Source organism: Brienomyrus brachyistius, unplaced genomic scaffold, assembly GCF_023856365.1.
Source record: "Brienomyrus brachyistius isolate T26 unplaced genomic scaffold, BBRACH_0.4 scaffold832, whole genome shotgun sequence".
Lineage (NCBI taxonomy): Eukaryota > Metazoa > Chordata > Actinopteri > Osteoglossiformes > Mormyridae > Brienomyrus > Brienomyrus brachyistius.
In genome coordinates this window covers 1-24947 of record NW_026043107.1, presented here as the reverse complement: position 1 = coordinate 24947, position 24947 = coordinate 1, and the positions used below count along the sequence as shown (strand labels likewise).

Here is a 24947-nt window from a genome sequence, read left to right as displayed (position 1 = left end):
TATGCATATATATAAAATAATTGTCACACAACCTGGGTGACATGCCTTGCCTGCTCACCCAATTTTAGTGCACCTCAGTTATCCATACTGACCATCTAGTCTCGACACACCCATATATATATATATATATATATATATATGTATATATATATATAGATATTTTTTCTTTTTCTTGTGTTTTTTTTTTCGCAATGGATATTAATAATAAAGCAGTCCTCCGTAAAGGAGGGGTGGTGGAGGGAATATATATATACATTTATATAAAATAATTGTCACACAACTGGGGTGACATGCCTTGCCTGCTCACCCAATTTTAGTGCACCTTAGTTATCCATAATGACCATCTAGTCTCGATACACCCATAAATATATATGTATATATATATATATATATATAGTTTTTTTTTTTTTTGCAATAGACAATAAAAATAACGCAGTTCTCCATAAAAGAGGGATGGTGGATGGAATATATATATACATATATATAAAATAATTGTCACACAACCTGGGTGACATGCCTTGCCTGCTCACCCAATTTTAGTGCACCTTAGTTATCCATACTGACCATCTAGTCTCGACACACCCATATATATATATATATATATATATATATATATATATATATATATATATATATATATATATATATATATATATATATATATATATATATATATATATATATATATATGTATATATATATATATATATATATATATATATATATATATATATATATATGTATATATATATATATATGTATATATATATATATATATATATGTATATATATATATATATGTATATATATATATATATATATATATATATATATATATATATGTATATATATATATATGTATATGTATATATATATATATGTATGTATATATATATGTATGTATATATATATGTATGTATATATGTATATATGTATGTATATATGTATGTATATATGTATATATGTATGTATATATGTATATATGTATGTATATATGTATATATGTATGTATATATGTATATATGTATATATATATATAGATATTTTTTCTTTTTCTTGTGTTTTTTTTTCGCAATGGATATTAATAATAAAGCAGTCCTCCGTAAAGGAGGGGTGGTGGAGGGAATATATATATACATTTATATAAAATAATTGTCACACAACCTGGGTGACATGCCTTGCCTGCTCACCCAATTTTAGTGCAACTTAGTTATCCATAATGACCAACTAGTCTCGATACACCCATAAATATATATGTGTGTATATATATATATAGTTTTTTTGTGTTATTTTTTTGCAATAGACAATAAAAATAACGCAGTTCTCCATAAAGGAGGGATGGTGGATGGAATATATATATACATATATATAAAATAATTAATGTCACACAACCTGGGTGACATGCCTTGCCTGCTCACCCAATTTGAATGCACCTTAGTTATCCATAATGACCATCTAGTCTCGATACACCCATAAATATATATGTATATATATAGTTTTTTTTTTTCGCAATGGACAATAAAAATAACGCAGTTCTCCGTAAAGGAGGGATGGTGGATGGAATATATATATACATACATATAAAATAATTGTCACACATCCGGGGTGACATGCCTTGCCTGCTCACCCAATTTTAGTGCACCTTAGTTATTCATAATGACCATCTAGTCTCGATACACCCATAAATATATATGTATATATGTATTGTTTTTTTTTTTTTTTTTTTGCAATAGACAATAAAAATAACGCAGTTCTCCATAAAAGAGGGATGGTGGATGGAATATATATATACATATATATAAAATAATTGTCACACAACCTGGGTGACATGCCTTGCCTGCTCACCCAATTTTAGTGCACCTTAGTTATCCATACTGACCATCTAGTCTCGACACACCCATATACACACCCGAAGCTCTGATCTCAGATCAGTTCCATGCCTCCAGAATCTAATGTTACCCTCAAGGAAGAAGGGAAGCTATGATGAGTAAAAAAAAGGTTATTAGAGTGTCCTGTCAGCGTTGGGCTTCTTCGGCCTCCGCCATTGATTTTTCGGTTTCAGGATGGAAAGTACAAGGTGGCTCTGTGTTGATGAATAATCCAGGAAAAAAATGCCACAAAGGCATGGAGTCACACCAGTGGAGTCTTATCCTTGCAATAAAGACCCCTGTATGACCTTTGCTGAATATTTCCAGTTTAGTGGAGCTGATCTGTGAGTAATGCAGTTATGCAGCAGTTTCTGATGGTTTCCGGTTTTGCAGGTGGTGTCCTTTTCAGCTTGGAGGAGGGAGCCTCCTTCTGGAACCAGATGTTGACCTGGAGAATCGTGAGTGACGTTTCCGATTAGCATACCTGATCTCCTTGCCCCGCCACGGGGCTCTGGTGAAATGTAACTATTCAGTGACCCGTATCTTTCAGTTCTTCGCTTCCATGATCTCGACCTTCACCTTGAACTTCTTCATGAGTATCTACCACAACAAGCCGGGAGATTTTAGTAACCCAGGTCTCATCAACTTTGGACGCTTTGACAACGATGTAAGTTTCCCATTTCTGTCGGTGTTGTGATGTAGATTGTCCTTTTTAAAAGTCTGTAGATGGAATCTTGAAAATCAAAATATTGGGCATCGGTAATTGATCTGGTTGTCTTGGCCAATGGTATGCTGTCCGCAAGTCAAGTAGCTCTTGGGAGATGTCGGCCGTTACCCTCTGACATTGGTTTCCTGCCTCCCGTTAGTCAGTGGGGAAAATGTGATGTTTATGGATGTCTGGACAACTTAGAGTGGAGAGCATTTTATAATCATTACCTCGTTTGGGAAAGGCGAAAGAAGACGGTATAATTTTGACCAAAATCCAGAATGAGACCAAGTTCACACTGTTCCCGAACATGTTTTGGTCTTTCCTGTCCGTGCCGTTCAAGAAGGGGCTGATCTGTGAACTTTATGGGGAAACAAGGGTGAGAGAGAAAAGGATGAGCTGTTATTTCCAGAAAGGGCTCGACTCGGTACCCTGTCACATGAGCAGTGATGTATTTTTACCTGCCTTCTGGTCACATGGGTTGGAAAGGAAACCATGAAACGTTTGTTGGGGGACTTGGACACAGCCCCCACCCCGCAGCGCATGACTTTCCTGGGAGGCCCCCTGGGCTGGAAATATAGTCATCACCTCGGTGGACATGAGTACCGCGCTGTTTTAGTTGGGCCTCCTGGTTTAGGTAGGCATGTTAGCCATGGTTGTGGATGTTTCTCGTTACAAGAGAGGCACCTGTAGCAGTTTACATGGTATGCAGATACGGTTGTTTATTTTATTTTTTTTAAACGCAGCAGAATTTTTCCCGCCTTCGGTGCCTGAAGTTTTTGGGAAACGTTTGCCCCGGATGCCCACTGTATGCTTCCTGTAGGATCACAACACGTTCACCATTTTTTTAAAAATTATACACTACTGTGCAAAAGTCTTAGGCAGGCAAAGAAAATGATATTTAGATTATCCTCGTGTTGGTGTAAAACTATGATATTATGCCTGTGAAAGTGTGTCAACTTCGCCATTTCAGAACCTCTGCTAAAATCATCCTAGTATTTGCAGCGACCGTCCAATGCAGCCATGTGTTTTTTTTGACTTGGCCACCAGCACACCTCATACAGCTAGTCAGTCTCTCACTGACTTTTTAAGCCAGTATATTTAACTTTTTTTAATTCAGCTGTTGGTGAAATTTAACAAAATCATGGAACGGCTGAGGTGCCCCTGAGGAGAAGTTTGGGAACTGAAGCGGTGTTCATCTAGCCATCCAACTAGATATCAGTAACTTTTTAGAAAATAGAAGAAATTACTGTGATGTTGTCATTTGCATGTTTGACTGGAGGATTCTGGGTATTGATTTTTTTTCTTTTTTTTTACCCCCCCCCCCCTCAGAGCACGGAGTACTACCTGTATGAGATTCCTCTGTTTATCGTCATGGGAGCCTTCGGTGAGAGAGAGAGAGAGAGAGGGAGCGTCTTATTGTGGAAACCCAAACCTTGCTCTTTTACATCTTAACGGACTGGTTCTGTTTCTGGTTTTCTCATGCCGGGCCCATGTCTCTTTCCCCCCCGCAGGTGGATTGCTGGGAGCACTGTTCAACGTCCTGAACTACTGGCTCACCATCCTCAGGATCAGGTGTGCCTGTGTGCGTGTGCCTGTGTGCGTGTGTGTGCCTGTGTGTGTGTGTGTGTGCGTACTTCTGTGCGCATGTGTGCCTGTGTGTGTGTGTGTGTGTGTGCGTACCTCTGCCTGTGTGTGTGCACGTAAGTGAGGCCTGTTTGGTTTTTACTGTGTCACGCCTGTCTGAAACTTAGGCATCTTAACACTTGAAATTAAATAATTAAATAAATATATCCCGAGACTGTGGGGCTGACCTTGAAACTGCCCCACACTGGTTTGATGCAAATGAAAGTTGTCCCACAACAAAATCATTAGCTGAGCCACCATGCCCCCCCCCCCCATCCCCAGGTATATCCACCGGCCCTGCCTGCAGGTGATCGAGGCCATACTGGTTGCTGCCGTGACGGCCACTGTGTTCTTCACTATGATCTACTTCTCCAACGACTGCCAGCCCCTGGGGGAGGATCAGCTGGAGGAATACCCCTTGCAGGTAAGGCAGCTGGAGGTGGGCTCTCTGTGATTTCATTGGCTGAACAGCTGAGAGGGTGTGTATCCTGTCCTCAGGCCTGAACCTCCACTTATCCCTCTCACAGCTGTTCTGTGCTGATGGCGAGTACAATTCCATGGCCACGATCGTCTTCAACACCCCGGAGAGGAGTGTCCGCAGCCTGTTCCACAGCCCCGCAGGTCCGTGGAGTTTCCAGCACGTGTTTCAGGGCAGGATGGGTCGTGACCTGAAGCCGGATTGGTCGCCCCTGTTGTGCCCTTCTTCTGGAAGAGATTATAATTACAGTCCGTTGTCCATCTTTAGAATGAACACCTGTGTTTGATATTGGTGACAGGCTGGCTAGGTCCGGGGCAGCTGTTTGAACAGTCAGACTCGTCTGCCACCTCTGTCGTGTCGTAGGTTTGTTTACGGGCCGCTTCTGGCTGATTGTTTTCCCAGACAGACAGCTAAACCCATACACACAATCCTCCTCAATTATTCAAGGCTTCCCTCATTTGGGATGGGGGGACTGTCACCCTGCCTGGGGAGAACAGGAGCGCTTCTCAAGTGCCCTGACGAATGCCACCGTAGGCAAGTTCGAACGGCACTAAACTGTGTTCATCCATGCCCTCTAGTGGATGAAAGACATACCAAAGTAACATGGCTTGGTCTTGATCGGCTCCAAATTGCACTTTACACCAGGTAGAAAAATGGAAATGATCATATGAAAAATGCCATTCATCATGAAATAATTTCTGTACACCTGTATCCTCATTACAAGGGTGAATCAAGTAAAACTAGCTGGTTTCGCTAGATTAGCGTTCTTGGGGATCAACTACATGATCAACATTTTAGCAAAAACGTGGGAAACACTGACTTAGGTGATGAATTCCACCACCACCACCCCCCCCCCCCCCCGGCAGGTTCCTACAATCCCGTGACCCTGGGAATCTTCACCATCACCTACTTCTTCCTGGCCTGCTGGACATACGGCCTGACTGTGTCCGCCGGGGTCTTCATCCCCTCGCTGCTCATCGGCGCCGCCTGGGGGCGGCTCTTTGGCATTTTGCTGGCCTCCATTACGCCGCACAATTCCATACAGGTACATCAGGACGGGTCGCCGTTCCTGGGGAAGCGCCGTATAGCCGGTGAGGCGGCGTGGTCCGCTGGCGGAGGAGGGGCCGTCACGATAGCAGAACTCTTCCCTCAGCAGAGAGAAACCTCACAGTGGCGACGTTTTCCACTGACCTTGATTTTTTTGCACATTTTGAAGAAGCAAAACTGAAAATCCGTTAATGGGTACGATTATATTTCAGGAGGACAAGCCCTCAAACGCTTTCAGTTTGATTGAAGTGGTTTTTGTGGCGATTCGCAAAACTGAAATGGAAGCCGATTTTGCGAACTTGTTGCTGTGTAGGACACGATGACTTGGTTCTAGAGCTCGTATCTCATGAAAAGCTCAATCCATGTTGAGGCACGGAATCATAAATTGCAGGTGTTGTTTCCATGATGTTACTTAATGGAAACACCCTTTATGCAATTTCACTTTGTCAACAAATTTGCTTGTTTGTGCAGAACTTTAATGGAAACGCTGCAGGTTTTGATATATTAAGGAAATTGAACGGGGTCTTTAGAAGTCAGAGGGCCTCCTTCAACACCCGCTTTAGATTGATTTCCTCTTTGTTGTCCAATCAGATTTACTCTTTAAGCAGTCACGTGACTCTTTGAAGGTGCCCTATTGGTTAGTGCTGTATCGATTTCCTGGGCCGCCCAGCGTCATGTCGGCATAGATGTAGTTTAACATAATGTTTGTTGGAAGTAAAGCCCCCTCGAAGTTTTTGAATGAGCATGTTTTATGATTTGTGGCGTTTCGTTTGACAGACCTTGGCCGACCCTGGGAAGTACGCTCTGATTGGAGCCGCCGCCCAGCTTGGTGAGTGTCCGTCCGCGGTCAGCCTGCTTTTCAGAGCTCGTCTAGAGGTGCATGGAGGCACATGAGGCTTCGGGTTTGCGTCTGTTTACGAAGGTCTTTGCCAGGTGGGATCGTGAGGATGACCCTCAGCCTGACTGTCATCATGGTGGAAGCCACCGGAAATGTCACCTACGGCCTACCCATAATGCTGGTTCTGATGACGGCGAAGATCGTGGGCGATTATTTCGTGGAGGTCAGTGTTGACGTTTCGGGTTGGAGCGGGTTGGTCCATTTGGCATTATGTGTGAGCCTGTCAGTGAGTGATGAGCTCATCGCCTTTCAGACCGTGCAGAACTTGGAATCGGGCCAGTCGTGTTTCGTTAACTGCTCCGGTCTCATGTTTGCTTTTGGTGTGGGTGGTGCAGCTAGCCACCAGTCTGACGCCATCTTTTTTTCATCTGTCCTTCCAGTGACTGATTTTGAGAACCCTTCCGTTGTTTTTGCACAGCTGTCTAACTTAAGGTGGCACATCATGCTGTGACAGCTCGTTTCGCTTCTCTGTTCCTCAATGTGCCAGCAAATCTGCTTAGAGGAAGTAAAACTTCAAGGGGTGGCAGCTTGTGAATGTTGTGCAGATGTGATCCTAAGCTCTTCTGAGTGACTCGAATTTTCCCACAGGGGCTATACGACATCCACATCAAGCTGCAGAGTGTGCCCTTCCTGCACTGGGATGCCCCAGCCACCTCCCACTCCCTGACTGCCAGGTATATTGCCCCCTACAGGATTTTCCCTGCTAATGCTTCAATGAGCCCAGTACACGCCTTTAGCAAGACATTGGTGCTTCATTCTCACTGTATATTCAGGTTTGGTGTGTCTGTCCATTCAGGGAGGTTATGAGCTCTCCAGTAACCTGCTTCAACCTGGTGGAGAAAGTGGGCACTATTGTGGATGTGCTCAGCAACACCTCGACCAATCACAACGGGTTCCCTGTAGTCTCCGGGTTGAGTGATGGCTGTGAGGTATGTCCCTCCCACTAGGGGTGATTTTGTTTTCCTGGAGATTTGTCACATGATGTACTTTGGGGCTTTGCTAATCTGAATTTTGTGCTCTTAGCCAGGGAAAATCTGTGGCTTAATCCTGCGTTCCCAGCTTATCGTGCTCCTGAAACACAAGGTGAGTGTGACCTAAGGTTCCTGCAGAGGTCAGCTGAATAAGGAGCATGTCTGTCCACACTAACACCTATCAGGGTGCTTGGTGTATATGCATGCCTGTGAATGACAGTGCGATTGACCAATGAGGGGTCTGTTTACTGCGTACACGGTTGCGAATGTCAGTGCAGCAAGCCAATGAGAAGTGTGCTCATCCACGTTGTGACCGGTGTACTCTTTTCAACCAGGTGTTTGTGGAACGGGCTCGTTCTCGTCTCAATCTGCGCAAACTGCAGCTGAAGGACTTCCGGGATGCCTACCCTCGCTTCCCTCCGATCCAGTCCATCCATGTGTCCCAAGACGAGAGGGAGTGCATGATGGACCTGACGGAGTTCATGAATCCCACCCCCTACACTGTCACGCAGGTACTAGTCTCAGTCTCAGCCTTGGTCTTGGTCCTTGAGAACCAGAGACACATTTGACTAAACAGTCATGTTCTGCGACTGTGTTCTTCTGCCTCTTTTTCAGGAGACGTCGCTTCCTCGTGTCTTCAAGCTGTTCAGGGCCCTTGGTCTGCGGCACCTCATTGTGGTGGACAGTGACAACCAGGTGCGTCTGCCTTGCGAGGTCCTCAGGCCTTCGTCATCTCCAGCACATATCTCCATTCTCATTGTAAAATTCGAAAATTACTGCATCGGTTTTCAGCCAGTGGCCGTTGGGCATCCATCTAGATCAAGGTTATCACCCTGGTTTCCTGTGCTACTCCCACCCCTCCCTCATAACATAACCAGCTATCTATGCCCTGTTCTACGTACCAATCATGTTCCCGGTGCCCAGGTGGTGGGACTGGTGACGCGGAAGGACCTGGCCCGTTACCACCTGGGCAAAGACGGCCTGGAGGAGCTGCAGCTGGCACAGACGTGATGCGTGGAAGGCGACTGCCGCGCTGCTCACCAGGCCAACCCCCCCTGCCCCCAGTCAGCCCCCGCCAGAACCCGCACCGGTCGTGCATTTCAGCAAAGTCCGGAACCCGGGATGCCAATGACTGACTTTCTGGTTTCGTTCACCGAGGGTTGGTTGTGATGGGGGAGGGGATCGATTCCATGTGTGTTTTGCGACTTTTTGTTGCCCCCTCCCAGTTTGCACATAAAATAATTTATCCGTTATGTTTTTAAAGCACTTCAGAGAGAGAGTGAGTGTGTGTGTGTGTGTGTGTGTGTGTGTGTGTGTGTGTGTGGTTCTACACACACTTGGGTGTCAGTCCCGCTCTGTGGTCATTTGCAAAGCTTTGGTAGCATTGTGATATACATTAGTGTAAATGTGTAAAAAGCATTTCAAGCTGTGTGTGTGAGAGAGAGAGAGAGAGAGAGAGAGAGAGAGATTAGCCAGGCCAATAACGTTCCTCTTTTACTCAGAGTTTTTTGAGTGTGGTCTATTGACAGAGGGTACCACAGTTTTCTTGTGACTTTAGTTTTACTTTAGGGGAAGTTAATTTTCCTCTCCCAGATAATTGTCTTGCACATTGTACCATTAACCAATGCCTCCCACCCCTCCCATGCCAGTGTAGGTAAGACCAACCCTGCCCCCCCCCCCCCCCCCCCGGAAAAACCCTGACTCGCTTTGACCTTTTTCTCTCATGCTGGATGCTAGCGGTTTTTAACATACAGTGTTTTTTCTCGTGAATTCGCCCATTGGCTGACTGCCACACTGCCTGCGTCCTCCCCCACCCACGCCAGTACGTGACAGTATGTATCCCCCCCACCCCGGGTGATTCTCCAGGTCCTGTGTTTTTGATGGCGATTTGTCTCTTGTTGCGCCGTACAGCCTCTAGGTGGCAGAAACCCTGGTTTCTGATATATACCTGAATAAATTATGCAAATCGGGGTCAGGTTTACATGGGTCGGGTGCCAAACAATGCCAGTAGTGTGTGTGTGTGTGTGTGGGGGGGTGACTTCACAGGTGCTCTCCTGAAAATGTGTGTATATCATTGTTTTTAAATGGCACTTACTGAAAGCAGAGTGGGGTTCAGGGCAGCTTAATGATTTGCAAGGTGACCATGGGTCGTGTTTGGCCAAGGGGGCGCTAGTGTGTTGAGGAAAGGAACTTATTCTGGTCTTTGCAGGCTGTGCTAGAAACCCAAACCCACCCCCATGGCTGTATGTGGCTCCGCACTTTAAATGCTTCTTACCCCACCTCGTTTCCCATCTGCGCCCTACAACTTACAAATCCTTGCAATGTCACGTGCAAGGGGGCCCCCTACTGGCCAAGCAAGGCCCTACAGTCGCTGGTGCCCTTGGGGGTCCAGCCGTACAGTTTTTGCCAACAGCAGAGTTTACACTTTGACTAGTTATGTGCTGTTTAGTTATTTTGTTTTTAATTAAGGTGAACTTGCCTAAGTGACCCTGATCAGTTAAATAGGGTTTTTACCCACCCAACAAGCCTATCGAAAATGGACATACCAGTTAAACGGTAAACGATGTGAATCCCTTATCAGATTTTGATTTTATTCTGAATATTAAATGTCGTGTTTTAACTCAACCTTAAATAAATTAAAGTATCTCCATTTTAAAGAGCACTGTGACTGGATGAGAGAATTGTTTCGGCGTTGGCAAGTACCACCTTAGCGTACATTTATAGAAACGGCTGAAATATACTGGATAATTTTGCATAATTTTTATTTTGCCAAGCTTGATTTTCTTCTGTGATTTCTGAAATCTAATAAAGGTTTTGATGCATATGCCTATTTGTATTGCACGAGTCAGTCATGCTGTTTAATAAGAATCATTTGTATTTATACAAACAATGATAAAAAAATTATTGTATTAAATGGCGTGTTTGATGATACTGCTGGTGACTCCGTGGCACTCTTTGAGCAACGTGTCCGTATCCTAATTTTCTACCTTCTGACACACAAATTCTCAGACTAAATGAGATTACTGCAGTCCCGTTGCCGGGGTAATGCAATTGTTTAGGTGGATGTCGCTGAATGCATTTCAGTGGGAGGTCCAGAAAGCCTGGGACGCGATTTGACGGGGTAGAAATGAGATGAACGGTTCTGTTGTACCTTGCAGATTTGTACCTTGCAGATTTCCCTCGATTTGCTTATTAGTTGCTGGAAATCAATATTTAAAAAAAAATGTGCGTTGAACATGCCTTTCCATCCCGATCCATGAACCCAGTTTTCCCAGATATCAGCAAAACAATGAGAAATTCTATATATAAAAAAAAAAAAATCAACATTTGATTAAGTTTTATTAATGCTTGCTTTCATGTTAAAAAATTTTGGTGCACAATTTAATTTTTTTTTTAACACACAACATTTGGTTGAAATTGTAACGTGGAACATCAAGTCTGGGGCGCAGTTAAGGGGGGGAGATTAGGACAGTAAAAAACTTGGAACATAACTGCATTGGTGTGGGTTTGTGGCCCAATATGATATGCATTCATGGGGCCCAAATTCTCTAGCAGAATCACAGCATAGATTTCTTTGTATATTTTTTAGGTTTAAAGGACTCCGGAGATTGAGATATTGTGTTTTTAAAGTTTCCTTGGACTCCCACAGTAAATTTTACAGAGCTGGGGTCTCCATAACTTTTGCTGTGCAATAAATTTTGCTGACTGGGAAAGGGGGGGGGGGTTCCCCAAGATTTTTGCCGGCTCGCCTACCCATCGGCTCACCTTGAAAATGCCCAAAATGCCACCTGGCTGTTCAGCCCTGCTATAAAGTTGCAGAAAGACACGACGTTGTACTGTGACCTTACGATGTTACAGATCCGAGAAATAGCGTACTAAGCAGCACGTGTTTCCCTGCTGTGTTAAGGTGGGCCTTAGAAACCCATAACGCACTAATGCAGCTCTGGATGGCGGGCTATGCGTCAGTAATGCTGTCAGAGAAGATTCACTCATTAGTCTGATGTGAACTTAATCAGATTATGGGTCCTTTTTAGTCGCAGAATACAACATAATCCATGGCAAATGGACATCGGTGCCGTCTTTATGATGTTATGCTGACAGTGCCTTTAATCCCACCCCCCACCCCCCACCAATCCCTTTCCCAACTTCATGTTGTCTCTTAATCCTGTATGTTTCAGTAATATGAAGACGGAATTTCAGTATTCTCTGTTGCGGTTGTTTTATTTTTATCTCGCGAGTTTCATGCATTTTTAAGAACCGCGCAGAACATCAGTTAACTCTGTGCTGCTGGAATCCTGAGGATTGCCTTGATGGGTAGTGTAGGAGTTGAAGGATTTGCGTAGTCAGATTTAATTTTTTAAAAAGGAAATCTATTAAAAAGTAACATGCAAAGTAGTTTATTATTATTATTTTTTTTTTTTTTTACATAAGAATTTCAAGAGAAACTGAGAGCCTCGTTTTAATGGGCTTGTCTGGTAAAGTTAGTTTGACACTTGTACTGCATGTATTATTAAACATTTATCTATCCATCCATCCATCCATCCCGGCTCCGTCAACATGCAAACTTCAGTAATTCAAAACACTTAGTATTGAGCTTCCATTGTGAGCCTTAGCAGCCAATAAACAAACCGCCAATAATGAATATCACAGGCTTTGGTGATGGACACAGACTTCCAGACACGCCCCATATTCCTGACGCATTCCTCACCATGACCCTGTCTACTTCACATTCGCAGCCCAATATTTCATTCAAACTGGAGTTCGAAAGCTTGTTGGAGCCGAATGGACAATTTTAAAGACCAACATGGCAGAAAATTCAGTTCTGAAAGAAAGGAAGTTTCGATTTTTAATGAACTTATGAGATGCAGCAGAGATTCATCTTACCCTCAGTAATCTTTAGTTATAGCTTTCAGGGACTGGGATATAGATAATTTAGAAATGTGCTGCTTTTTAAAACACTAAGTAGGATTCCAATACTTTTCCAAGACACGGTATAATAGTATAATGTATTGTTGGTGCGCTGTGGGAGGGAGGTGCTGTCCTGGCAGGGGAGACAGGTGACTGAAACCTTTTGTAGCGATTTGTTCCGCCTGTCTGTTGGGCAGAATTTAGTTTGCTCTCTTTGTGCTTCCAGTAAATCTAGGTCCCGTTCCCATCATACCAGCAAGTCCGTGCAGGGTGGATCTCTGGCTAATCTCTTTTGTTGTTTGATTCCCTCCACGGAGGAAAAAAAAAAGAACTCGAGGTCACCTGCGGTTCCGAACCACATCTCCAGCAGGTCAGTGATCTCAGAGTAGCACATGCCGTTTATAAGCCAAAAGAAAAATGGTTGAAAAGTACGACACCTGTGTTATTCTATTTTGGTATTTAAGTGACAGAATTCCACTAAAGGTGAATTAAAAACTTGCTTAATTTATTGAGAAATGCTGAAGAAGTAAATGAACAAAGGATGAGAGAAGCTGCTGGAATCTGAAGCAGACATGATGCAGGTTCGAAACTGCACAGTTTTGATCTGGAATATGGGACACAATCCACATTATAAGCACTGAGCTAAATGCCAAGTTTTAAATGGCTATTTATCTATTACAACCATTGTTTCAGTGAAAGTTGTATGCAGATGTTTATTACTTAGTAATAAGGCAATATTTGGCTCAACTATGGTTTGTCTGTTACTAATGAAATAAACTTTTCCTATATATAGAGACACAGGACTTTTCTCACTTCTGATCTAAACCATAATTTAGTCTGTTCTTATTTAACATGACACTATAATAAAAATACATCCGAAGTTAAAAATCCTGGAAGACTGCGTCAAATAGAGCAGCAGAGCACCGCCCCCAAACAGCCTCTGTGGGGCAGCAGTGAGCTCAGAGTGCATCCCCCCCCCAGGAGGCAGTGTTAGGAAGAGCAGGCTGCTGTGGGACTTGCTGGTGACCCCAGGGACTTGGTCTTGCCGTTGTCCTCTAAGGCCTGGGCGAAAAGGGCAGGGTTACGGCTGGAGTGCCGCTGGCGTCTCACAAAGGGAAAGACACTGGGGCATGATGGGAAGGAGAACATGTTAGCGTTCCGCTAACACTTGTGGCACTGCCTTTTCTAAGTCAGCCATGTTGGAAAATCCTTGACTACCGTGGAATTACAAACAGAAACTGGAGAGCATCACAGGGGACGCAAAAGCAATTAACATTACAGAACTCTGTGTAGTCTTAGTGACGAAGCTAAGCTGAAGCCAGCAGTTCACACTAAGCCCAAAAATCCCTGGAATTAATCGTTAACAACCCCAGAAACAGAACCTGTGTGTATCCCACACCAATATGAGTCTTATCCCCTTATATAAAATACATGGAATATATTACAGAAAGACCCCTTTTATAGAAGATAATAGTTTTACCTTTTTTTGGTCTCTTGTGGTTCTATGGCTCTAGCCAGCATGTTTTTGTAGAGATCGGACTTTAAATAGCGGGCGTAGGAGTCCTGAGGGTGAGAGGAGAGGCCGAGAGCCCGTTTTAATGAAGCTGTCATCCACTTTCATGGCTGTGCACAGTTAATGCTCCTACCTTCTTCATCAGGAAATAGATGTGCATCTGGGCGTCATCCAGGACAAAACGATGTGGGCTTTTCATGCCCTGCAGGGTCTTCTCCATGGTCTTGCTGTCCACGTTTACCCACTTGCTGGCTCCCGGGGCCAGGAACTGCCTGGGGGGAAGGAAGTGATGAGCCTGAGCTTTGCAGTCCCACTGGGAGTAAGCAAGTGCCACATCAGGGCCTGCTCTAAATTCAACTGGGATGCAAACTGTCCCACTGGGCCACAAGGTCGCACTCACTTGTAGACCTCTTCCACCTTCTGCGGGATCGTAGCGCTCTCGCCGTGCCGGATGTCCTCACAGGCCTCCCAGAAACAGAGGTTCTCCACTGTGAATGAAACAGCGCATGCATCAGCTACCTGCAGGAGGCGCTCATCACGATGCCAATATGGAGGAGAATTGCCTTTCATAGAGGGATCATGATTATTAATTTAGCAGATGCTAGATCCTATTTTTTTTTTTTTTTGAGAGGGCAGGGTCAGTCAGTCCCTGGAGTAACTGATCGACGGCCCAATAGTGAGGTCACTCAGCTGACTCTGGGATTTGAGCTGATGACCTCCTGCAATGAATCCCAATCTGCTGAGTCACACACTGCCCAAATAGGCCCGCAGTGATCAAATAATGAATATGATTCTTACTTGCTGACGATGCCTCCATGAAGCTGATCTACTTGGGCGGGGGGGTCTACATGCTGCTCACCACTGAACTCCTTCTCCAGGTACTCCCTGAACTTGCACCGTCCCAGAGGGTCCCTAAGGAGCTCCGTGAAGCCGAACCCCCATCGTTCCACCCGCAGCTTGGTGGGTGTCTCCACCCTGCACCAGGAGGCGTGGAAGTGAAGAGACGACAGTCACCTCTGGGGGTGTGGCCCTGAAGAGGCAGGATGGGGCGCGGTAACGCACACTCACATGTCGGCATTCAGCGTCCAGAGTGCCGTGTCATCTGTTATCCAGGGGTTGCTGGGGGGGCAGCCTTGCATCATGGGGTCATGGTTCAGGTACTGCTCGCTGAACTTAAGGAAGCTGAACACAGAAGACCAGCCATTCCCAGTTTTAGTCCTACTTTCTATAATCCTTGCAAGTCATCAAATATTCAGGTTCAATGCTGGCATATTCCAGCAAACTGGAGCTCGAAATGGTGACGAAATGATTATACGTCATTGAACCCTATAAGGAAATTCTCTTTTCATCTCCTCCATCTTGCTCTCCATAGGTGAGAGAAAGCTTGGTAGCAAAGGGCAGCTGCCCGTAGAGGCTCCCAGGAACCTGGGGGTTAAGGGCCTTGTTCAAGGACCCACAAGTGTGCTGAAGCCAGGCTTGAACCGGCGACCTTCTGATCAATATTAAGTAATTATTTGCAGTTAAATACAGTTCAATTCAGTTTAATAGTCAACCGGTTTCAATATTAGTTAGGCATCATTAATCCAGGATATGTGTGACTCTGAGATTTATGGTGAAAGATGGATGGGCAGATGGACGAAAGAACGAAATAACGAGGTTAGATTTTCACAAAGAGCAGTCCCCAGCATTTTTGTCAGAATTAACATGAAATAGATCCCCCCCCCCACCAATCAGAGGCACAGTATACAGAATACCCAGAGATATCCCCCAGTTAGGGACTAATGTGGACTGGTGTCGAACCAGTGGTCCCCCAGCTATGCTGGGACTGAGGCTGAATCACAGGTGTTGGGGGGGGGTAGGTGGGGGAGGCTGTTATCCAACCTTTCCAGGCAGATGGAGGACTTGACCCTCGAGCGGCCCAGGGATTTCCTGATGTGTTCAATCTGGTGTCGGGAGCCATGAAAAATCACACGGGGAATATAAGAGTCAGAAAAAAGGCACAGCATGGTACACATCCAAGCCCTGATAAGAGCCATGCTGTTGTACCTTTAAACAGAATTTGTCAATATCTGAGAGCCAACAAAAGAAAACGACAACACAGATGTAGATCCTTCCGAAGCAATTTTCTTATGACAGCATTCTTAAGAGCCCACTTAATCACCCTCTTTGGTTGTTCTTGGCAACCATCCCATCAGCTGAAATAGGTTCACTCTAAATTCTTTCAGGCTTACCTCTCTTTTGTAGTAGTCCGCGTTCTGTTCTGTAAAGAAGGAAGAAACAAAACCGTCTCTAAACATGATATAAGCCACATGTTTATGGGAGTTTTACTTGCGCAAAAATGTTCTGAGGGCACAAGGTTCATTGGTTCAGAGAGATAACCAATCAGACTGTAGAAGTGGTGGATACAGGCAACTAGAGGAGGGGGGGGGGTCAACCAATCAGATGTCTTGTTCCTGCCTCCTCTAGTTCCTTAGACCCACCTCCTCTACAATCTAATTGGTTATCTCTCTGAACCAATCATTTTTCCTTCTGCCCTCAGAACATTTTTGTGAGGGTAAAACTCCCACGAGCGAATCACATGCAAGGAATCAGACAGTAGGAATTCTGCTCACACTCAGCTCCTGGCTTTACTAAGCAGACATCCAGTCTAGAAACCATGAATAATATAGCACTATTACGAGTATGTATTGTGGGACTGCTGACGTACTTACGTTAGCATGGAAAACGAGAGCAGGAAGTGAGGAAGAAGTGAGACAGAAAGATGAGCACAACGAAGTGCTGTCACACTCACACACGAGCTTCCCTCGGATGCCCTCCCACCAAAAACACTGATTATCACTTCACTTCCTTGGGTAATTTGGGGGCCCAAGGCAACAGCCTATTCTGCCTATAGCTGCCATATATATATAGATATTAATATACATATTTTTTCTTCATGACTTTGATCTTATCTAGGCCCCGAGCGGCTCTCTTGTTTGCCCGGATCCGGTCCTGTGACTGACAGAGGCGATAAACAGCAGGTACTGGCATTACGGAAAAAATGTATATGCTTAATAAAAAGCTCAGACCAGCTGGACTCGGGAGTTGTGCCGGTTCCTTCGCTCAGGGCCTTGTTCTTGAACGCTGAATGTTCCCGGCTGCAGAAAATCAGAGGGTGAGAAATCCTTAGCTGAACTTCAGATGAAGAGTGAGCTCGTTTCTCTCAAGCAGACTGACGCCGGTCTAACGCTGCATTAATACCCCTTAGCACTACTGGTCACATTTCCCATGATGCCACTGGGTACAGCCCATGGCGACACTGCCCAGTAGGGGACAGTGTGACAGCTTTCCAAAAGGACCATTCGGTCCTGGAGGGCCAGTCGGTGACACAGTATCCATGATCAGGACTGGGGTACCCTGCTTTACAGAATAAACTAACCAAATGTCGATACTGAATGCAATCTGATTTAACATGGTTTCCTTAAATCCCAATTAAAGTGCTTCAGATCAGCTCAGGACTTAACAGCAGAGAGACTATTTGGCAAATTATTACGCTGCTATTTGCAATTACATCCATTATCTCTCCGCTAACATGCAGCATTAAGCCTGAGCCGCAGGAATAGAGGTCAGATAATGGATCCGGTATTCCGGAGGTGGGATCCTCTTCCAGCTCGTTTAAAAGGCCCAACAAGTGGGGGGGTGGTGGGGGGGGAGACGCAAACACAGCATGTCTGCATTTTAGCTTCAGGCCGTCTCCCAGTCCCTTCGCACTCCTCTCTCCCAGATCCAAGCATCACCAGTCTTAGCGATGCGTCTCGTGTTTCTCGGGCAAAGAGAAAGGAGGCAGGAAGCGGCCATTTTGTCATTTGCTGGTTTTAATCCCCCCCCCCCCCCCCAGCTTCCCCCGTCCACCTGGCCGTACCAGAGTGCAGAGCGTCCCTGCCTTTTAAACACGAGCAGCACCTGACTGGGGGGCCCTACGCTGCGTGGTTTTTGGCTCAACTGTGTTTCCGTCTAATTGGCGTCAAAACGGTGGGTTTCATCAATGAAGGTGGTGTGTGGCTGAGCGGGTTGGCAGTCGCCGCCTATGACTGGAAGGTTGCCGGTTTAAATCCCACAGTCAGCAGAGTGACATCACCACTGGACCCCTGAGAGAAGTCCCTAAACCCCCAACTGCTCTAGTCTCAATAAAAGGTACATCTGCAAAATAAGCTGAATTTAGGATGTGATCCGCAGCTGCGTGGCTGCCATTCCCACCTCCTGATGCCGCCCCGGATGGGGATAATGGCCCACATAAACGCTGATGCTTATTAGCCCTGAGAGATGCTGCGCACCCAGCAGAAAGGGGCCCTAGTGACGGCCGGGATTAAGCCAGATACACACCACACTCTGCTCCTGTCCCACACTTTCATTCTCCACTCTCCTGTGTTATTCATGAACTCCAAATTACACTCAGCGAGGGTGCAGTTGCTCATTCCCGCAGCCTGCTGTCCTGTCTGTCTTCTGAAAGCTCTCGTCCCACAGAACATAGGCTTCTTCCCAGCTAAGTAAATATTTCATGATCACACTGAAGCAGTAGTGGGTTATCAGGCCTGAAGTGATATATTCCTCCCCCACAAAGTATGCATGGAGACACTCTGTGTGTCTTACTTAACGAAGATAAAACTCCCCCCCCCCCCCCCCCCGTGAATTTTGCTGAGCTCAATGCTCTGGAGATGACGGAGATCGAAAATTATACCGGAAATGTTCCATATGTCCTTACAGATGTTTCCTTTGCCTTCCTTCATTGAACAAACCCGTTGTCGTGGGAGAGAACTGCACAACCCCCCAGCTCTCTGTGGGGGAATGGGACCCTGCCTATGCCTTCCTGCCAATCCTGCCAAGTTTCCCCTGTAAGTTGAAGGATCTCCTAACAGGCCTGCATGTAGATTAATGTCATACCCAGGACAAAGCAATTGCAGGTTAAGGCCCTTGCTGAAAGGCCCAACGGAGTAGAATCACTCTGGGCATTCACAGGATTTGAACCAACAACCTTCCACTTGCTTGCACAGATCCCTAGGCCCAGAGCCACCACTCTGCCCCACAACCTCAAAAAAATCCTAGAATCGCCCCCAGCCTGAGGCGATATTCGAGCTGCCAAGGTGCATTGAGTTCAGGTTTACCCAGTGTGTGCTTTACTCTAATCACAGCATACTGGGTTTTCGCCGGGGCAGATGTAGGGAGTCAGGGGTTTCGGGGGAGGTGCTTACTGGCGGTCTGTTGACGAGCCAGTAGGCCTGTTCCTGACATTCCAGCACGATGCGGTCCGCCTTGCGCCTCTGTTTGGCTGCCCTGGTAGGAGCAGAGCAGTCGATGGAGAGTCAGAAAGCATACTGGGTAATTAGCATATAGCGGTAATCACTGAACTGCAAGGTAGGGTTTTCATTTTTCTGTTTCCTTTTTCACTTAGAAATGGATTTCCGACTCTAGTGTTTAGGCTGAGGTCTGATTTAACAGATAGGAGGGAAATTATGACCACACACCATGTTACTTTTTAATTTAGGTAACATCATCATCCTCTTAATACGAGATTTATTCATCCATTCTCATCTGTCCCCTTGTGTGCATTTATGAAATTGATTTCATAGCTCGATGCGACAGTATTCCCGGGCTGGGGTGGGGTTTACCTGAGCTGCTCCTTCGCCTGCATCACCACGAAGTCCCAGGTGTGGTTGATCCGTTTGTGCAACATGTTGTAGCTGTCCTGCGGAGACGATGTTTAAATGCGACATTGCCAGGTCGCACGGCTGGCTGCGTTGCTGCATGGGTTCACGTTATGACTCACAGGCCGAACCCCTCCCAGGATATCAGCTGGCAGTGTCGGATTCACAAACCCTCTTACTGATGAGAACCTAAAATGCGTTGACCCTGACGCAACATGGCGGCAAGTTGGTGGATGTCTATGTGCGATCCTACTATGTGCATAATTGGTGGGAGGTTTTCTTACACAAAAATGTTCTGAGGGCAGAAGGAAAATGATTGGTTCGGATAGATAACCAATCAGATTGCAGAGGAGGCAGGACCAAGACATCTGATTGGTTGCTCCTGCCTCCTCTAGTTGCTCGGATCCACCTCATGTACAATCTAATTGGTTATCTCTCTGAACCAATCATTTTTCCTTCTACCCTCATAATATTTTGTGTAAGTAAAACTCCCATGAGCATTCAGCTATCACATGATCTCATCAAGCAATGCTTCAGACCAGCGAATAAGAATAGCATTGAAATGTACATAAATAAAAATTTTCTCTTACCTTTTCATAGTCTATCAGCTGCCCTTGCTTTCTGATATTCTTCTTAGTCAAATAAATCGCTTTAGAAGAGCAAAAGAAAGACATGGCAAGAAACTGTGTTTTTCTATTATTCTAGTAAAGGGAAGTAATGATGTAATAGGCGAGCACATGATTAATAATTGGTAATCACCGTAATCTAGCTCGGAGGCTGGCCACTGCTGAGAGCTCCAGAAGTACGGAGTCTAGCAAAAAGGAGATGCTGTCATTTGAAACTATTCAGAAGCAGCGTGACAAAGGTGCTTTGTGATTTAACATGTCAGGGACAAGGCGGGTGGAAGGCATTTTGCTACTTTAACTGGCATTGGTTCTCATACATCAGTGTTTCCCAATCCGGTCCTCGGCGACACACAGATGATCCACGTTTTTGCTCCCTCCCAGCTCCCTACCAGACAGTCTACGTTTTTGCACCCTCTCAGCTCTGGAGCCCGGACCAGATTGAGAAATACTGTCCTACACGGTAATTCCGCAGTCTCTCCAACGAATAGTTTCGATATGCGTGCCCCCCCACATGGCCACCACCCTCTCGCGCTGCCCTCCATCTGAAGAAACCGTGGTTTTAGGTTACCTGGAAGCGATACGGCGTCTCGTCGGGCCCCAGGACGAGCGTCCTGGGGTCCTTTAGGGGGTAAATGTAGCCGTGCTTCACGATCAGATTCCCCACATGAAGTGCCTCTGAAAACACACAAAGTGGTCACTCATTTCCACGTAAACTACTCAAAGCTCAAACAAATCCACTACTCGTAGCCCAGATTTAGGCATAGTAATTCTCTAAATTTTTGTCAGTGGAATACAGTAGAACACACGATAACTAGAAACTGAGTAGGCATATTATATTTTATTTTACGGTATAGCAAGTAACTGGAAAAAACGTTGACATGGTGCACAGAATAAGCCGCGGGGATGGTGCATTCCTCATCGGAACTATAATTAATTACGAGTAATTGGGACTTTCCACTTTCCGGCTGCCTCCGCGGCCATTGGCAGTCAGGCGCTCCCGGGGGTTTCAGACCGGCGCAGCAACAGCGCTGCTAGGGGGAAGCCTAGTGTTTACAGGGAGGGGTAACTGCTTACCGGGGCAACAGGTTTTTTGCCCATTCAAGTCTGTTAATGCATCTGCCATCTACTGCCTAAAAGTCCCCTCCTTTCCATTCCGACTTCTTTTCCAATCTGGGCTGTAAATCAGGGAAATCTGCTCCCTTGCTATTTAAAACCTCATCTGCATCGCCCGGGAATTCAGGACAACAGCGTCTTGCAGAAGTGCATAATGAGGGAGACGGATAGCGATATTTCTCCAGGCATGACTGACTGCCTCTGGCTATCAGCGAAGTTTGCATCGGGACTATCAAACCGTACAGCTCAGCATGCGTAGCGGCGCGACTCGGGACTGGCCTACAGATTATTTGTACTAATAGCCTCTCAGCAGAAAGATAAATAATTCAGCAGATAAATTGACGCCAGGGGAAGAAAATCCCAAAAGCTTCAGGCGAATGGGGTGTCTATGTTATGGACAAGCTCAATTCTGACATTTATTAATTCACAGGCTCAGCAATATCAATGGAACAGAACATGCTTCTGTCAGACACGTGAATTGCATATGCTTACACATAAATGCAGCTAGGCTAATCTGTTGTATGGATGACAAATTCTATTACTTCATTTGTATTTATTATTCAAAAGACTCGTTTATTTCTGTTATTTTATTACAAAAAAAAAAAAACCTGATGACGTCTTTCGCCAGCAGGGGCGCCATCGTCGTCACGAAGGGAAAAAAACAATCGATTAACCTCACATAAGAGCACCAGGTAACGCTTCCCTACATACTTCTCGGCCCTACCTTCTTCCATGATGGAGTACTTCTGAATTAGCCACTCCACGATATCATTTCCTGGGAAGGCATAGCGAGGAAGGCATCTAGTTAGAGTCGAGAAATGCATTAAGCCGTCATAAATCAAAAACGCTGAACTCGATAAATAAATTACATAAATAAATATGAGCGCAAGGAGATCGATGACAGTCTTAATGCACAGGATTCCCGAAGACCGCCGATGTATGGGCTTTCCTGTGAAGGGCTTAAATGACCATTAGGACCCGGCCCCCGGGACACTGCACGGCCGGGTGTAAGACAACCCGGGCGGCATGAAAAATTATTTTTAAAAAGTAAAATATGTATCGTGCACCTGTCATCGCATGTGGAATCACTGTGATTAACAGTCTTTGATTCTTCATCTTTATCCCCATGTCGGGATCTTGCATCGCCACAATGACTTGTTCAATCTGGGATAAGAAGAATAGTCAAAATCGTGAAATCAAGGTGACGACAGACATAGTGAAAACGTTCAACCTAGTAATATAATAATTGCTTAATGTGTGATTTGATATGTAATCGTTATATTCATCATTAAATCACCGGAGAGACACACTCATATATTTAGGCATATATATAAGTAAACTACAAGGTTTTTCCTCTGACTATCTTAACTGCACGTCAAAGACGTTATCGGATATTCCCGACTACAGACTTTCGGTTTGATCATTTATTCGCGTTATTAATTCGGCTCCTGATTACATTAAACTAAACATGCTCAGATTGTTACAACCTTTGCTTGTCGGTTATTTTTGGGATCTTTCTGGATGGGCTCAAGGCGGGGTCTGTAAGCACAAGCAAACTGCCAGCACTTTTGTTTTACATGAAAATAGTTTGATGTCGGCCTATTGCGTTATTGTCTGGCTATAATTTGGAGGCAATATTAAACAATAGGCCCATATATTGTAAATATACATGTTGTGTTGTTTTGTTGTTATCACAAACGTATAGCCTGATCATAAATTTCATGGATACCTGGATGTTGTATGTTCCATTATATTTATGAATGAATGATTTATGTGAAGTCTGGCTTAGATTCGAGAATTAATCATATAGATTAAAAAAAGTTTTCATTTAAAACTTATCTCATATAATAAAATCCTCGTCCGAACGAACATATGTCAGAATGAAAAAACATTTAAATTATTTTTGTGATGCATCAGTATCAATAGCTACAACGTCATAACAGATATAGATATAATGCGGTTCATACTTTTGAAGTTGATGCGTATCTCCCGAAAAAAATCAACTCCAGAAGAGTCCGCGTCTGTAAATGCCTGAACTTCGGAATCGATCCTACCTTTGTTAGGCGCGGCATCTGTGTCTTGCAGCTGTTCCCTTGGATAAAGATGTTAATTGTCATGCTTACAGCATCTCGATCTCCGGCGTTTGTGAAGTTGGGATTGATGCTGTCCTGTGTTTTTTTTTTCCTTCCACACTTAAGCTCTGCTTGTTACTGCCCCATAGCGGAGCGCAAGTGAAACGGACTACCGGAGATTTGCACTGTTTTTCTGTTAGTGTGTATAATCAAAATATGACTCAGTTTGGCCAGTTAGAAAAATATGATAATAGAAAAGTATTCTTTTCCTCTCACTTTTTTTTCTTGATTTAATTACCGACTTCACGTACTTACACTGTGTCCCGTTGCACGATGTAATATTGCGAAACTATGATTTTGTGGCAGTGTTTTGTAAAGGAATTTTCCGTTTAATCATCGTCTTAGTATAAAGCTATATGGTTGTTCTGGTATCAGTGGACGTACATTATGTATTTTTTCTTCTCTTGAGCACCATGGTCATGACATGAAGCTCAGTCATTGATTACTCGCAAATGTTAGTAGTCATCCGCTGTTTATCTTGAAGATGTAAAAGTAGTGCGCGTACATCTCCTCGTTAGTATAGTGGTGAGTATCCCCGCCTGTCACGCGGGAGACCGGGGTTCGATTCCCCGACGGGGAGAGTCTGCATCTTTTTGCCTCGGTCTCAAAAGGCACCAAGCTAGAACCGGCCCCGTGTTAGTGGAAACGGGGCTTGTGACTTGTACTCATGCATAATATTCTGCGGGTCGCTCAGCAGCGCAGCATATGAAACTAGACTCGGATTGTAAGTGTGTGGTTTTGATAATTGATGTATGGATGGATGGATCCTTAATAAGAGATATAAACAATAAGGTCCAGTCGCCAACTAATCATGTAAAATACGTCATAAACTCATGGTTGTTAAACCCAGAATAAAAATGAAGACGTATAACTAGGAAAGTCAACTTGCACATTTCAATTTTGGTTCGATATAATCACGTTGTCCTTAACCCTCCAGTGCAGGAGGGGACGGTAATGCGCATCGAATGTTTCCGAACCTGTGTGTGATACAACCGAGGAAGAGCCGATGACTTCGGGGGAGGAGGGGCAGGCGACTCGGAAGAAAAAGCAGCAGAACCCAATGCAGCCTGTAGCCCATTCAAAGGCCTACTGTTGGACCTCTGCTTATTTTGCAATACGTCTTTAGTACGGACTGAAAAATGTCCGATTTCGATGAGTTTGAGAAGCAGTTAAGCGAAAATCGGCAAGGTAAGTTTGGCTTTGAAGATCGGTGTATGCTCCCTGTTTTAGGGTAATAAAGTGGCCGGCGTGTCCTAGCGCCGAGGATGGTGCGGAGGGCACTTCTGCTGGTTCCGAAAAGAAAAGCGCGGCTGGGAAATCGGTGCCTTTTATCCGAGCGCTCGCCGATTCTGAAACCTGCCCGATTCTTCTTCTCCCAGC

The 24947-nt window shown here is 44.9% G+C and overlaps 1 non-coding gene across 1 annotated transcript; it reads left to right on the top strand.

Annotated features, from left to right (window-relative positions):
- The first annotated feature begins 24075 nt into the window (after nt 1–24075).
- trnad-guc (transfer RNA aspartic acid (anticodon GUC)) lies at nt 24076–24147 on the top strand. The gene has a single exon. It is a non-coding gene; the product is annotated as a tRNA-Asp (tRNA).
- Nucleotides 24148–24947: the final 800 nt, after the last annotated feature.